Consider the following 15908-nt stretch of genomic DNA (forward strand, 5'->3'; position numbering starts at 1 on the left):
GTCCGCTGGCAGCCTTACAGTTACATACCAATATATGCAAATATAATACGCACGTCTGCCTTTCTATTTTTTCTTACTTTAATATGTAAAAAGTTCGTCCGTCCGCTGGCAGCCTTACAGTTACATGCCAATATATGCAAGTATAATACGCACACCTGTCTTTCTATCTCTTCTTACTGTAATATGTAAATGGTTCGTCCGTCCGCTGGCAGCCTTGCAGTTACTTACCACTATATGCAAGTATAATACGCACGTCTGCCTTTCTATCACTTCTTACTGTGATATGTAAATGGTACGCCCGTCTGCTGGCAGCCATTTACAGTTAAATAGCATATACGAGTATAATGCACACGTTTTCCCTCCTATCTGTCCTTATAGTGATATGTATACGGTTCGTCCGTCCGCTGTCAACGGTGTTCAACCCCTTACCGTCAAACATACTTTTGGGTATTTCTCGCTGCCAAGCGCATAACTCTTCTTTTTGAAAAGTGTTTTGATTATAAATGGCTCGAAGTTTTTCTTTTTCTCTTTATTTTCCTTTTTTTCTCTTCGACCACCTGTTCGTAAACATCCTTTAAAAATGTCAACGTCTTTATGTTCTTTTTTTGTGTGTAAAAAGAACCAGTCTTTAGGCCATGTCGGGGCCTGTATAACTATTACGACAGGTTCTCGTTTTGCTTGACATTTGATTCCCCTCGGTACGTTCTTTTTGTATCCTAAATGTAATCACTTCGTTGTTTTTTGTGTTCAATATTTCATCCAATTATCATAACCACGGTATAGATGTTAAGCTCTCATGTGTTTTGTCTTGCTTGCTTTCTTTATTATTCATACCTTCTGTGTTTGTACTCATGTCCAAAGTATATCTCAAAATATTAAAAACTCTCATCAAAGTTTATTTTTGAATGTGATTTGAACTTCTTGTTGTTTGTGTTCTTAATATTTTGAACCATTCTGTTGTGTGTGTGTGGGGGGGGGGGGGGTCCACATGTACATAATGCGTATTTCCGTTATAGGAGGTTTAACGATAAATAAATGTGTAACATGCATGATGCTCAGCTATTCGTTGGCCCGTATTTAACGTTCAATTCGTAGACATAAATCTAAAAATAAAGAATATTATCAAAACTGTAATGTGCTCAAGACGTTTCAAGTTGGTTATACAACCTAATATCAACCTTATATAATCCATTAGATGTTCCTTTCTTTGCATACAATGGTTACAAACGCATGCGCATTGTATGTCTTATCCTTATAATTTAACCATCTTTTAAATTGAAATATGCAGAAAAACAATTCTGCCGTCTCTGAATGCCGCGCCGTCTTTCAAAGGGACCATTTCACAGATTTTGGCATGTTTCGTAGTCTGTCATTATATGCTTTAAATTGATAAATGTAAACATTTGAAACAAATATATCTAGTATATATTTATATTTACGGGAATACAAATAAATAAAGAAAATGTATTCACGACTTCGCTCGAACCGTCGACCCTTGAAGTAAAAGTCTAGCGATTTAATGTGTATATGGATAATAGCAAATGTATGTATGACATAATTCTTTATGTGCATATTCATGTACAATGAATTATTAAATGCGTATATTGATGATACCAAATGTATGTATGACATAATTCTTCATGTGCATATTTATGCACAATTGATTATTTAAATTAATATGATGTTCATTAAGATGTAAAAACTATACTATTTGAATGTAAATGCAATGGTTATTATTATCTTCTGTTTTTATATTGGTACATTGTGTTGCATTATTTAGTATTTTTTGTTTGTAAATAAATAATTGTATATTGATTCAAAAGAGAGACTCGTTTTGTGTTTATTGCGAGTGTTGAATTATCAGATTCGGTTTCAGTTTATTGGCAAAATCAGCAAATGCATGCCTTTGGCAACATACTAAACAAATAAACGTAAAGATGAACACACAAATGAAATACTAAACAAAAAGTATTTCACATAAATGGATAATTAAATGAATACGTGAATACATAATTGAATTTTTAACGTAAACAAGAAGCAACAAAGTAGCTAGCTAGCAAGGTTATCATTTATTTTTAACATATAAATGTAAAACATAAAAGTAACAGTTTTGTTTTACTCTACTAAATATAGACAGAAAGTGACTATATGCCTTAAACCCATTTATGCCTAGCGTCTAGAAAAAAGGCATTGACAAACAGCGTAGACCCAGATGAGACGCCGCATGATGCGGCGTCTCATTAGGGTCTGCGCTGTTTGCTTAAAGGAATTTCTGTAAGAAATATTCTAAATATAAAAATAAATATACTAGACATTCCTAAGTGTGGAAATAAATTGATCCAATGTGTTGATGGGAGAGTCCGCTAGGCATAAATGGGTTAATGCTTGCTCATTCAGAGTTTTGACAGCGTCATTGAGCGAACCATTATAATTGAATTTGATACCAAGGTATTTAAATTTGTCTCCAATTTCAATTATTTCATTATTCAATGACCATATATAATGATTTTTATTTTTTTGAATATACATACTTTAGTTTTTTTTAACATTTATTTTTAGAGCCCTTTTTCGAGAGTAGGTATATATACAATTCACATTGTGTAACTCAAACATAACAGGTCGTTTTAGCCAACTTATTAATACGGTTCGAATTTAAAAAAAAAAGTTTACTGATCGAAGTCTAGAGTAGAACTGACCAAACAATGAAACCCCCGTGCACATTCCCGCATATGTCCGCCTGAGTGACCATCACTTACGTGACAACCTACGCATGAACGAACAGCACATATACCTGTTTTGTGCGGTGCGTTATGTTTGGACATACGTTCTGCGCTATACATGTACTCCGTAACGCACAGAACTGAAGTCTTCACACAACTTAGCCCAAAACACAACTTATTTTGCATTGGGCAAGACTTGCGATAGAACAAAAACCAAGCATACTTAGTAAGGTTGTTAATTTTTTATTTTTTTTTTAATTCGAACCGCAAATCAATTATAATTTAAATTGTCTAGTGATAAAAAGCTTTTTGTCAAGAGAATCATCAATGGACCCATCTTTAGCCCGATTAGACTTCCATCGACCATGTCGCTTCAAACATCTCTCAGACACGCCCTCTCCATTACCCGCCGCAGTTGCCCCGCTTGCCCTTAAAGAATGTAGCCCCAAGTTTGAAAGAGGTGCAACAATTTGTAATTATGAAACAATGCACTCTTTAGCCCGTGTGAAACTTAATTTCTTTTCTTTGGATAACAAAAAACATCGTTGGCCTGACCTACATGCTGGTCTAACTCTAAATAAATACATTTCGGACTTTGAACACAAGGTTGCACAGTCGGAATACCTCAGCAACACTGACACAGGACAAGCAGACGTTTCCCCCTTTTGAAATAACGATTTCTCTCCCTTTCCTATAAACATCAGTTTTACTCTTTTTAATGAAAAGCTTAATATGATCGTCAAAAATGAAACATCGCAACATCTTAAACTACTGACTTCGTCGAATCATAGAAAACCTGCGTATGACAATAATATCATGGATAAATCTCTGAGAACAATTACATCGATCGAATCTGAAAACATGTCACACAATCCAGTGACCTATACAAACAAAGGTCCCTGCACAATCAAATCAGCGAGTCTGTATCAACGATGTCCTTCTTTGTGACGGGTCTAGAGTTGACGCGTTTTGCACACTCCAGCATGGACTTCACTATTTGATTGTCTGTAGGATCTTGTAATTCGTTTATGTGATACCACTTAATACCATAGAAAGCTGCAGAAACAACGCTGTCCGATTTTCCGGCGTCAATTAAATTTGACAAATACATAGACACATGAATAGCATGCGCCGATTGAAATGAAAGTCGTTTATCGGCACAATTTTTTTTTAAATAGTTTCACCTGGTGAGAGTATTTATAAACTGTTGTTTCCGCTCTTGAGTACAACAAATGTCCCGCCATACGTGCAATAACGTTGTCTTGATCGTCAACGCTTCATCGAACTTCCTCTTTAAAGTAGCTTTCAAACCAACACCTGCAAAAATGATGACACCGTGTAAATCCTACACAGATTCTAATTGCTTACTCGTTAAACTACTGATGTACTTAGTCAAATCTCAAGGCTAACATTCTAAAGGGTAAATGATCATTACCAAACAGCCCGTTATTTCCTCGACATGGGTTTATTACACCCGTTTGTGGTAAGATGTGTCAGAGACGTCTACGTCTCTGGATGTGCACATCTTGAACGTTTTTGCTATATCCGCCCTTCCCATCTGTAATCAAAGGCCAGAAAGCTGCGGATTCCCAATCGGGAACAACTAAAGTACCGACACATTCATCGTGTTCCATTTTCTTTAACAACATAACAATGACCGCAGGTTGAGGAACCAGCCAATTGTTTACACATGACTAACTTTGAGTTAAAACAATTCACAGCCTCATTTCCAGGTACCCACCATTTAGAATTGAACCGTGCACATTTGTTGTTATAATGTGTAGCAAAACGATCAATCATATGCGGACCCCATTTGACGTCTAATACAGAGAAAATAGATTCTTGAATGGACCAATCGCCACAATCTTGATATCTACTTAGCTGATCAGCAATAGTATTATCTTTCCGCGGTATCCATATCACAGATAAACAAATGTTGCGCGAACTACAAACTCTGTGAATATCTAGACATTTACAATGTAACGCATCTACATTAATGACTGATGGAAAAATATACGATACGTTTTTATTATCAGAATATAAGATGACGTTTTTGTTCTGTAGAATTATAACATTACTTTTAATAAACTCTAGAAGCAGCATCGAGTTCTCTCCAAGTAGAACTAGCAACTGCCTCCTGCTCTGTCCATGACCCGTATACCTGTGTGCCTGTAACTATGTGCTCACTTCCGGGAACCACTGTATTTACCTGTCCACCTCTGAGAACGACTTTGCTCACGTTCTTACTTCCGGGCGCAACTGTATTTACCAGCTCATCTGTGAGAGCAACTTTACTTACGTGCTCACTTCCGGGAACCGCCGTATTAACATGCTCACCTCATATAAAATACAGATTTAACTTTACAATATTTTTGAATGCCGTACGATACGAGTAACGGAAAGCGGGAGCACCACGGAAAGGGCTCGTAGCGGAAAGGGGCCTCGGTGGTGCCAAGGTGGACTCCAGTGAATGCCCCGGTGAATGCCGGCAGAGTCCCGGTATAGCTACGGTACATCGGTGAATCGGCACTCTGCCGGGACGCCACCGGCATTCGATTCACTCGTGATCATAAAAAAATCATATTTTCACTCGTGGGTGCGCAAAATGGATGCCTATTTATACGGTAGACAATTGTGTGCTAACGTATACAGTGGAACCGCTATAAACCGGAAACCCCCGGGACCGAGAGGAAATTCCGGTTTAGAGAGGCTTCCGGTTTAGAGGAGAAATTGACTTTTTTACTTTCAAAAGGTCAATTACATAGCCTAATATAGGCATCCATTTTGCCTATTGAATTGAATTTATTATTCGTAAATTTATTTTCAATGGGTCAATACTATATTTTTGTGTACATTAATTCCGATGTCATTTTTAGCTCATCTATTTTTTGAAAAAAAATTATCAGCTATTGTCATCACCTTGGCGTCGGCGTCGGCGTCTGCGTCGGCGTCGGCGTCCGGTTAAGTTTTGCGTTTAGGTCCACTTTTCTCAGAAAGTACCAATGCTTTTGCATTCAAACTTGGTACACTTACTTACTATCACGAGGGGACTGGGCAGGCAAAGTTAGATAACTCTGGCGTGCATTTTGACTGAATTATGTGCCCTTTTTATACTTAGAAAATTGAAAATTTTGGTTAAGTTTTGCGTTTAGGTCCATTTTATTCCTTAAGTATCAAAGCTATTGCTTTCATACTTGCAACACTTACTAACTATCATAAGGGGACTGTGCAGGCGAAGTAATGTAACTCTGACTGGCATTTTGACAGAATTATGTGCCCTTTTTATACTTAGAAAATTGAAAATTTGGTTAAGTTTTGTGTTTAGGTCCACTTTATTCCTACAGTATCAAAGCTATTGCTTTCATACTTGCAACACTTATTAACTATCGTAAGGGGACTGTGCAGGCAAAGTTATGTAACTCTGACTGGCATTTGGACGGAATTATGGGCCCTTTATACTTAGAAAATTGAAAGTTTGGTTAAGTTTTGTGTTTTGGTCCACTTTACCCCTAAAGTATCATAGATATTGCTTTCATACTTGGAACACTCACAAACTATCATAAGGGTACAGTAAAAGGACAAGTTGCATAACTCTGGATGTCATTTTTACGGAATTATGGCCCTTTTTTGACTTAGTAACTTTGAATATATGGTTAAATTTTGTGTTACGATCCACTTTACTTCTTAAGTATCAAGGCTATTGCTTTCAAACTTCAAATACTTTCATGCTATCATGAGGTTACTGTACCTGGCAAGTTGAATTTTACCTTGACCTTTGAATGACCTTGACTCTCAAGGTCAAATTATTAAATTTTGCTAAATTTGCCATTACTTCTTTATTTATGGTTAGATTTGATTGATACTTTGACAAAACTACTCTTACCTGACATACCACAATAGACTCCACCCAAACCATCGCCCGTGCCCCCCCTTCCCCCCCCCCGAATCCCCCCCTATTTTTTATATTTTTTATTTTAAGGTCATCTCACAAATGACCACCACATCCTCACACTATACCCCCCCCCACCCCACCCCCTGCCCCAATTTTTTTTTAAACGGTTAAAAATCAAAACTATTTATTTTTATTATTTTATGTTTGAAATACCGTCCAACCATTGCACCCAAGAATCCCCACCCCCACCCCCCCCCCCCGATTTTTTTTTCCTTTTTTTCTTTTTTTTCGCATTTTTGGAAGATAATGTAATAAATGTCCACACCCCCACACTATGCACCCCTCTTCACACCACCCCTCTCTCCTTTGTGATTGAAAATGAGAGTCCCTTCACCTTTAAAAAGAAAATAGATGAGCGGTCTGCACCCGCAAGGCGGTGCTCTTGTTCATACATAAGTACTACATGTTGCACGTCTATATTTAGTTACGACACATGATCTGTATTAACACGCACGCTTTTCCTGCGTGGAACGCGACTATGTTTCGCGCTCTTATTAAAACACGACTTTTAAATGGCATTCATGTATAGTGATTGGTGCAGAAATCACGTGGATGTATAAAATTTGTGTTATGCAGTTCGATAAATGGAAATATACTTATACTCAAATTAAATCCTCTTCCCATGTTAGTGACAGTGACTCTTGACTTTAACACCGGATATACGCCCGGGCCGTTGAAAAACTTCATGGGAATACAGGAAATACGAAACATATTCAAATGTCCGTACACGGTTATCGACGAAGTGCCAATCGGAAAAAAGAGAACACATACTTCGTGGTAAACAACACAAAAAATGTCGATCGACAGCATTCTGAATTTTGGGATGATTGCGGGGCGTGGACTGCTGGAACAACTCCGTCCATATTATACATTGAAAGAGACGGTAGACTCATTAACGTGGTAAAGCGTGATAATGATTACTGTATCCTTAAACAACGTGCAAACAGGAGGGAATTTATTCCGATATCGCCCCAACCTGAACAAACAGACATAATCAAAGTCCATCGGTTTTACCACACTCAGAAAAAAAGATAAGACTTACAAACGGAGAATAACGTGGGTTTAGACAGTGAATACAAATGTTGATGAAATAAAATGCGACGTGGCAGTGTATGAATATATTGCAGCGTTTTCCGGAAGACCTGCTCATAGATTGATGAAAAATGAAGTAAAAAACATTAATTAATTAAGAACAAAACCAGACAAAGATGCAAAATGAAATAAAACATAAGCCTGTTAAAGAAGTTGAAAGGGAGTTAAACAACAATAAAGATGATGATTTTTCCAAACAAAGAAACGAAAAGCAACTACGAAATATTAAATACCAACAAACAAAGCTATGTCATGATGGAACTAGAACGGGAAACCTGGCAGACCAAGTGATATAAGTAGAAGAAATGACAAAAACCCACAAGTATGTTTAAAGTATACGCATTTACATGGCCTACCACATCCAGTGATCACGCTTTTCACGGAGCAGCAGGTAGTGGACATAAACAAGATTTTGCTGTATGAACAACGGAACTGTATTAGGAATGGACAAAACATACAACCTTGGAGAGTTTAACGTAACACCAACTGTTTATAAGGACTTATCTGTAATTTAAAGAGCAACCAATGATCATCCAATTCGCTTTGGACCTACTTTTATACATCAAAGCTCAAACATAAATACCTACCAATCTTTTTACACGACATCGCGGATAAGTTATCGGCCATAGGAATTGAAATTACTTTGAAAAAAACTTTAACATTTACTCATTGAACACGTGATCAAACCGACTAGACGAGGAAAACTTTCAAAGTGTTGGACAAACAACAATTGTGAGATACCAGCAAAAAATACCAGCACCACAAGACCGACATCAGCTTCTGGGCAACAATGACAGAAGATGCCCGACAAAAGCGAACACGAAGATTTCTGAATGATTATGGGAAAAACATTAACACAGTATCAACTGATGGAACAAGGACAGTCCAACGAACACCAACAGCCGGCAAAAAACCACACCAACGGATTAAAGAAAAAGAGCGAAAGCGGAAAGATCCAGAACACCAAGTGCTAAAAGACAACTAATACAAAAGTAATGAAGAAATAAAAAAACATAACTCGTCGAAATCATTAAAAGAACTGTAAAACGTTGATCTCCATGAAGACAACACTTTAATTATCGTTTACGTCTAAGACATTGACACTGTCTCGATTTAATTGTGATGATTTACTTTGCAGGACCTGTGACTTGCTTTATGTTCATTGTATTGACATATGATTGCATGTATACCCATGGGCATATTGCCTACTGCATTATTTTTGTTCTTCATTGTACAGTTTCAGTCATAATGTATGCTATGTTGCCATTTGTTAGTGTGTGTTATTATGTTACTTAAATTGTATGATACTCTGTGTATATTTATGATAATAAAAATAATAAAATATATGTCGCTCTTTACGTCAAATATGGAATCACAAAATTGTATTTATCAAATATTCAATAAAAACGGAACAATTATCACAATTTTATTACTTGTTTATGACAATACCAATGCATGTTTTAAGAAAATACGAGTTTAAATATATTAAGTGCTTTCCGAACATCGACAGATTCTTTCCGTTTATTACGAAACTTAACGATGATCGAACCATTTCCGTGGTGCTCGTCCATTTCCATTACTCGTATCGCAAGACATTCTAATTATTATATTGTAAAATTAAATAATTTCGTGATGGATTTGAATGAAATTTAAAATGTAAACATCAAGTAACGTTTCGTTTATGAAAATGCAAATAAATGTCTTTAAAACTTAAAAAAATAAATAATTGTAGCCCCTTTCCGAAGGCCGAGGCCCCTTTCCCCTACGAGCCCTTTCCGAGGTGCTCGCCCCTTTCCGTAACGTATCGTACGGCATTCAAAAATATTGTGAAGTTAAATCATTTCTTGATGGATTTGAATGAAATTTAAAATATATAACACAATGTAAGGTACTTTTTATGAAAATACCAATAAATGTTTTTAAAACATTGAATATACCCACAGGTGGTTAGCGTGTGGCTTTGATATTAATTAGTGAAAACATCATTTTGAATGATAAATAATCATATTATAACGAAAAATTAACTTTTCTGGAAAAAAAAAATTCACTATCAAATATGTTATATATATATTTGATAGTGAAATTTTTTTAAGAAAAGTTTATTTTTCGTTATAATATGATTATTTATCATTCAAAATGATGTTTTCACTAATTAATATCATAGCCACACGCTAGCCACCTGTGAATATACGCACACTCCCGGCACTTTGGACCCAATCGGCTTTGTATTGCATAATCCACTCAATCGGGACTCCTCGGACAATTCCGCCATAACGGTGTAGCCCACAATCACTCTGGATCAGCAGACGATTTATTTCATAAATCAATCTCTGGGTTAATGGTCGCCATCTTTCGAACTACTTTCAAAAGTACAACAACAACAATAACAGAAGAAGACAATTTTAATTGCGAAAAGTTGAAAAATTGAGTACATGTGTCACGGTTGTTGAGTGAAATAGTGTTATTTTCAACTGTGTATGAAGCATGTGAACTGGTAGTGGAATAACCGAATTGTTGGTGGAAATGGAATTTAGAAATATATCTAATAATTGAATTCATCATCGTGTAGAATAATCATCAGCATCATTTCTGTGGAACATTGCACAATTCAAAAAAACAAGTGTTTCATAGCTATGGTGCTTTTGACATAGTTCACTAACCATCAAGACTGAAATGATTCATGCACACAGGTAAAGTAAATAATTGAATTTGTGCAGAATGTTTATTTTTTACAAATTATTATTTAATTTGACCAATTTATTTTAGATTGATTGCACTGAAACTCAAAGTCTAAAGCTTAGTAAGACACTTAAGCCAGTTTTCTGAGAAGAAACAATACTTGTTCAGAGTATAGCAGGATCATGCAGCCTCTGGTTTATTTATTTGGCCTCGGCCTTTAACCTGGGTCGCTTTGATTTCAGGTGTTTAGCCCCCATATCAACAAGGCTCTCGACCCTATATGTAGTTATTCATATTGTTTAAAGATTTTGAGAACCCTCACTCGGTGCCAGTGGGGATAAAACAGGGACCTTCTTATAGCTAGATGAATGCATCAAATATGCCAGCAACACTTTATAATCAATAACTTTATAATTGATGATTCTGTTCTTTTAACTACATTACTCATTTACCAAAACAATGTGAAACACATTTTTATGCCCCCAAAGGAGGGCATATAGTGATCGCACTGTCCGTCTGTCTATCCATCACACTTTGCATTTAGGTTTCGAAAAATGCTCATAACTTCTATGTCGCTTCAGATGTAACATTCATATTTGGTATGCATGTGTATATGGACAAGGCCTTCCCATACACACACAAATTTTGACCCCTTTGACCTTGAACTTAGGGTCGGCTTTTAGGTTTTGAAAAATGCTCATAACTTCTATTAAAGCGTTTATCGGGGGCGTATGTCATCCTACGGAGACAGCTCTTGTTTTTGCTACTGTCCTCTGCACAAACCATGATATATCTGCATATATGCCTCCAACCAAATCAGTAAAACTATTTGTCACTTAATTACAGTAAACTTATTGCATGTTAACTTTTCAACAATATATATATACATGTATATATAATTATATATAACAGATCTTGAAAAAAAACTCACATCAAACTTCAAATTGTTTTAGTAAATTATAGGCTTTAATTGGTATTGTGACATGGACACCACTCATGCATGCGACTATACAATTATACAACTACATGTATGGAGCACATTATTTATGAGAAATTCCAATACATCAACATATCGTCTCAGATTTAAGGCAGATAATCTAGTGCTTTTTTGCTGCCATTTTTACTATTACACATTTTTTCATTTTATGTTATGATGCATTGATCTTGTTTCTAAATTAACCAAGCAATCATGTTAAACTTTTGAAGAAAGATGTTGTCTGATAAATATAGAAAATATAATCACTACAAAGTGAACAAAATTCAGTTGAATACTGTGACCAACAAAGATTTGCCAAAGAGCAATTCAGATCATGATTTAAATTAAATACAAGTAATATGAAAGTCTGCCTATTGGATCCCAGTTAAGACTTATTTGTCAAATCTGCACATTAATTTTCCCTTAGCCATGTAGAATTGGGGATTAAATACCATCAAGTCATGTAAAAAGGAGCAGGGTATAGCACGCTGCTATTGATTTCTTGAGCTTTCACATGAATTTTACGGGTAATTTTCATACAACAAATGATATTATGTAGTGTAATGATAAAGCATTATGAGCACAAATTATATCTCTTACTAGTGGTGCAAAAATCATTTAAGTGTCACATTTCAAAAGAAAATTTATATAAAAAGGTATTATTAATTGTTAAAACGTTATAAAAGGTTATTTCAATACACTAAAGCATTTAATTACAAGAACAAGTGCATTTTATGTCCATTACAATACATGTAACAGTATTGGCATTGTATTTATCTGCATTTGATGTGCATTTAATACACTTAAAAATGCAGACAAGACACACTTCTAACAGAAACAAATGTATTTTTTTCTGCATTTTTCCAGCATTAATACTCTTCAAGTGTATTTTTTATCATCCCAAATACACTTTACCAGGAAAAAGGTATGTTAAAATGCATTTTTAGTTTGTTTTAAGTATATTTTCAAATGCATTAAGACACTCTTTTCTTTTGCAAAAAATGTTGAACAAAAACTTGAAAATATTTAATATACTAAAGTGTAGTAATAATTAAAGTTTTGTATGAGCATCAAAAACAGTGTCAAATTCATACCAGTGCCTATTTAGTAGCAGTAGGCCTTATATGGTCTACTTGTGGTAGAAATAATGCATTTTGTATAATACAACATACATAAATTAAAAAATATAGCTGCCCATACAGTTCAATACAATGTTCAATTAACTACACTATGCAAAGTTGAAATATGACATCAAGCTTGGAATAATCTTTTCAATAATGAATAATATGCTGTTTTAATTTATAAGTGAAATAGACACTTGCATATAAAAACTGATTTTAAATCAAAACTAAATGTTTAATTTGATTTTTAGCTCCACTGGCCAAAGGTCCTGTGTCCATCGTGCATCCATGCATAAACTTTTCCTTTAAACATCTTCTCCTAAACTACTGGTCCAATTCTGATGAAATTTCTTAGGAATGTTCCTGGGGTGTACCTCTTTCAAATTTGTTCAAATTATGCCCCTGGGGTCAAATTTGACTCTGCCTTGGGGGTCACAAAATTGAAAATTTGCTTAAATAAGGCCTATTTTGTGAAAACTTTCAAAATCTCCCGTCCATAACCATGGGGCCTAGGGCTATCAAATTTGGTATGTAGAGACATCTAATAGTCCTCTACCAAATTTGTTCAAATTATACCCCTGGGGTCAAATTTGACCCTGCCCCGGGGGTCACAAAATTGAACATATGCTTATATAGGGTATATTTTGTGAAAACTTTACAAATCTTCTCGTCCATAACCATTGGGCCTAGGGCTACCAAATTTGGTATGTAGTGGCATCTTATAGTCCTCTACCAAATTTGTTCAAATTATGCCCCTGGGGTCAAGTTTGACCCTGCCCCGAGGGTCACAAAATTGAACATATGCTTATATAAGGCCTATTTTGTGAAAACTTCAAAAAAATTCTTGTCAATAACAATCCGGCCTAGGGCTATCAAATTTGGTATATAGTGACATCTAATAGTCCTCTACCAAATTTGTTCAAATTTAATCCCTAGGGTCAAATTTGACCCTGCCCCGGGGGTCACAAAATGGAACATATGCTTATATAATGCCTATTTTGTGATAACTTAAAAAAAATCTTGTCCATAACCATTAGGCCTAGGGCTACACAATTTGGTATGTAGTGACATTGTATAGTCCTCTACTTAGTTTGTTCAAATTATGCCCTTTGGGTCAAATTTGATCCTGACCCGCATGTCACAAAATTGAACATTATATACGCTTATATCTTTCTTATTTTGTGAAAACTTTAAAAATATTCTTGTCCTTAACTCTAGGACCTAGGGCTACCACATTTTGTATGTAGTGAGATATAGTAGTCCTCTACAAAGTTTTCTCAAATTATGCCCCTGGGGTTAAATTTGACCCAGCCAAGAAGGTCACAAAAGTGTACATGTGCTTAAATAGGGCCTATATTTAAGTATTTGCACATGCAGAGAAATTTGTTTCAGGCTTTTTTCAGCAGTGGAGTGATACAGGGCCATCATGGCCCTCTTGTTTAAATACTCAAAAAATGAAACCGTGTTCATGCTTGCATGAACACAGTTTATAAATGCTGTCAGAATTATAAAATATGCAATTACTATAAATACAAATGCCAGGGAAAAGTGCGTTTTGTACTAAAAAATTCGAATAAATATTACAATAATACATTTTGAATACTTTAGTATGTAATTAACAGTTTTTGTCTGAGAAAATCACTAAATTTTATATATTTATTCAAATTCACATAAATCATATTTCAAAAACACATCATTACTTCAAATCCTTTCACACAATACTGAAAAAAAAAGCACAGTTTCTGATTGTTATTGATTTTTTATTAATTAATACATGTACCATTTTTTAATCTTGATGCATCCTCAATTGTATAATGCACATCTTAATCTGTTTTAACAATTATAATATAAAGATTAAGGCTGACTCAGTAAAATAATAATCCATGATTTCTGCAGTACTTGCTGACAAAATAGAAATACTGCTGTGATATTATCTATCTATCTAATGGGATATTAATTTGGCTTCAATAGAAAAAAATCAAAGCATACACATGTATAAAATGTGTATGTATATATTAGTTAAACTTAAATTGATTGACCATCGATAAAAGATATTATAATATATGTATGTATATATATATATATATATCCTTGTAAAACTAAAAATTAAATATGTATGTTTCTATTACATCATAAAGGACTTTTATTTTCAGACAAAGTACAGTGAAGCTTAAAACAGTATCCAATTGTAACAGTCAATTTTGGGAAAATCAACCTTATAATTATTTTCTGTGTTGGCCAATGTCATAATTGGTATAAAATGTATATTGAACTGGAAGTTCTCTTTATTTTAAATGATAACATTTGCTTGGTCAGCCATAATTGTCACAATCAAGTGGTCTTTTTACACTGTAGTTTTCTCACTGACTATGGGTTTGTTCTGAGAATGAGCCACACAAAGTATCGTTGGGGAGATGAGTTGTCAATTTAATGTTTATCAGTCTTTCATAATCCAGTATACCTGTAAAAAGGGAATTTGTAACTAATAATCACACAATATACACAATTAAAATTGTATGCATTTAGATTTATTTAGTACTGCACATTAATCATTTTCCAAAAATATGTAGCAACATTACATTATATAATGCTGCAATACTAAAGTAATTTACTAATTAAAGGTCGCTGATGTGTAATGGATGTGGTGTCCACCTAATGATCTGGAGGTCACTGGTTTGATCCCCAGTGTGGGAGCATTCTTAAGAAATCTCCAAGAGACACCCAAGTACTGGTTCTAGGCCCAGGAAACGAACTCAAGAGCATTTCACATACATGTACGTAGTTAGTACTTTAAATTTAATCGAACTAAAAAAGGGTTAAAACTAACAACTGAAACCCTTATTAATACATTTTATTTTGAATCAAGCAAATGTGGAAATTCATTAAAAATAATGAGTAAAATTTAAAAATTCTACTTTAAAGTAATCATGATAATTTAGACCATTTTCAGAATATTTAATGATGATGATGATACAATTATATATTCCCTAAATGATAAAAATAAAACATGTAATGTTAATTTATGAAAAAAAAACGTTTTAATTTTATCAATATCATGGTAATTACAACTAAATACAGGCAATTAGATCAGAAACTTGCATTAATTATATTAACCCATTCATGCCTAGCGTCCTGAAAAAAAGGACATTGCAAACAGCGTAGACCCAGATGAGACGCCGCATAATGCGGCGTCTCATCTGGGTCTGCGCTGTTTGCTTAAAGAAATTTCTGTAAGAAATATTCTAAATATAGAAATAAATATACCAGACACCCCTACTTTTGGAAATAAATTGATCCAATTTAGAAGGATGGGTGAGTCCACTGGGCATAAATGGGTTAATGAACAACCCAGACATTTGTAGTGATTT

The sequence above is a fragment of the Dreissena polymorpha genome, chromosome 5 (genome assembly GCF_020536995.1).
Source record: "Dreissena polymorpha isolate Duluth1 chromosome 5, UMN_Dpol_1.0, whole genome shotgun sequence".
In the NCBI taxonomy this organism is placed as follows: domain Eukaryota; kingdom Metazoa; phylum Mollusca; class Bivalvia; order Myida; family Dreissenidae; genus Dreissena; species Dreissena polymorpha.